We start from the raw sequence: 1,914 nt of genomic DNA on the forward strand, positions 1-1,914 counted from the left end.
AGTTTGATTATTTGGTATTTGAGAGTAGTTTATTATGTAGTTTCAGGCTAATGAAGCCAAAGTTGTGGTGTCTATCCATGTTAGCCTTGCTGAGTTTCATACCCAGGAATTATTTAACTTAACTCTCTTCAACTTTCCCACTATGGGTCATAAGAGAAATTTAGGTGAGAATGGGTGATGGAAGTGTAGGTTTTAGGTTCAATGCAGATATGTCATTATAAGCAGAACTCTTTTCTGGGTATACGTTTTGGAGAGTGAATCAGACTTCCCTAGCAAAGGTATCTATTTTATATCTATAAACTTCAGTCACTCTAGATTGAGTTTCATTATAAAATTTGTGATTTTATAAATAAGAATTTTATAAATAAATAAGAAGAACATTATCAGTAAAGACAATGTAATCCCACCCTGGAGAGTCTATTCAATCAATCGTGGGTGGAGCCCAGGAATATGCATTTTTTAACAAGCAGACACACACACACACACAAAGGTGTAATGTGATCAAAGTAACAGGTGTTTTTCTCAGGAGTCATACTCCCTGAGCCTAGACCTAGTGGTTTTTTAATGTGGAAACAGATTTCAGCTGTAAGTCACCTGGTAACTGTTATTTTCTTCCTTCTACTTTGTCAGCAGAGGTATCCGTGACTTGCAGGAGATGTCTTTAACACTGTCAGAGTATTCTATCTTCCCCTACCTGACTTAGAAAGAAGGCCTACAGTAGTCAATGCTTGAAAAGTTAGTAGAACTATATTAGAGACTCACCCTCCCAACCTGATAAAAAAGGGATAGCCAGTATCCTTTTTGACAGCTTTATCTCTTTCTACAGTTTTGGGTTTCATTTCATACTTGATAAGGTTAAGGTGAATATTTAGTTATGCTTAAGGAGGAATTTCCTTTTTCACAATTATAGAGAAAATCTTGGTTTAAGATTGCAGAAATAGAAATAATGATATAAGACAGTTTGGGCCTTTAATTTCCTCTTGGAACTCCACAATATACTACAATATTGAAGGAAGCTTTTTTTTTTGGGTGGCTGGCTAGGGGATCTAAACCTGTGACCTTGGGGTTAATAAGGTTGTGCTTTCACCAACTGAGCTAGGTGGCCAGCCCAAGGAAACTACTTAACATTAGGGATCTTTCTGAACAGTATGTCTTCTGAGTTCCACTGTTGAATTAATTAGAAAATTTTTAATACTTTAAATTCATTATGAAAATTAGATTTATGTTAAATATTTCACATGTATACATTTTTACTTTATATTCTTTTGTATTCAGTCTGACCATCTTTTTCTTTTTCTTTTTTTTTTTTTTTCCAAGAGTTTTTTTTTTTTTAAATTTTATTTTGTCAATATACATTTTGGCTGATTATTGCTCCCCATCACCAAAACCTCCCTCCCTTCGCCCTCCCCCCTCCCCCCCATCTTTTTCTTTTAACTAAAGCATTTATTCCATTTATATGTAATATGTAAATTAAGTTTACAGTTGACCCTTGAACAACAGGGGTTTGAACTTCACAGCTCCACTTATATACAGGTTCCAAATCAGATTTAATCAACTACCATGTATCAAAAATACAGTATTTGCATTTATGGGATGGGGAACCCTGGAAGGCTGACTTTTCTTATGCACGGCCAACTATTTAATTACTTAACTACTTCAGTTAACTAAGTAAAGATGCAGGGAAAGTTATACACAGATTTTCGACAGTGAGGGTTTGGCACCCTGACCCTTGCATTGTTCAAGGGTCGACTGTATATCTAATAAATACAAACATTTATTATATTTATGTATAAAAATATATATTACCACCGATGTATTCGGGTTTAAATCTTTCATCTTTTCTTATTGGTTTAAACTATTCCATCTTTTTCTCTTCTTTCTTGCCTTCTTTTGGATTATTTTCCACCATTCTAT

The sequence above is a fragment of the Cynocephalus volans genome, chromosome 2, assembly GCF_027409185.1.
Source record: "Cynocephalus volans isolate mCynVol1 chromosome 2, mCynVol1.pri, whole genome shotgun sequence".
Taxonomy (NCBI): Eukaryota; Metazoa; Chordata; class Mammalia; order Dermoptera; family Cynocephalidae; genus Cynocephalus; species Cynocephalus volans.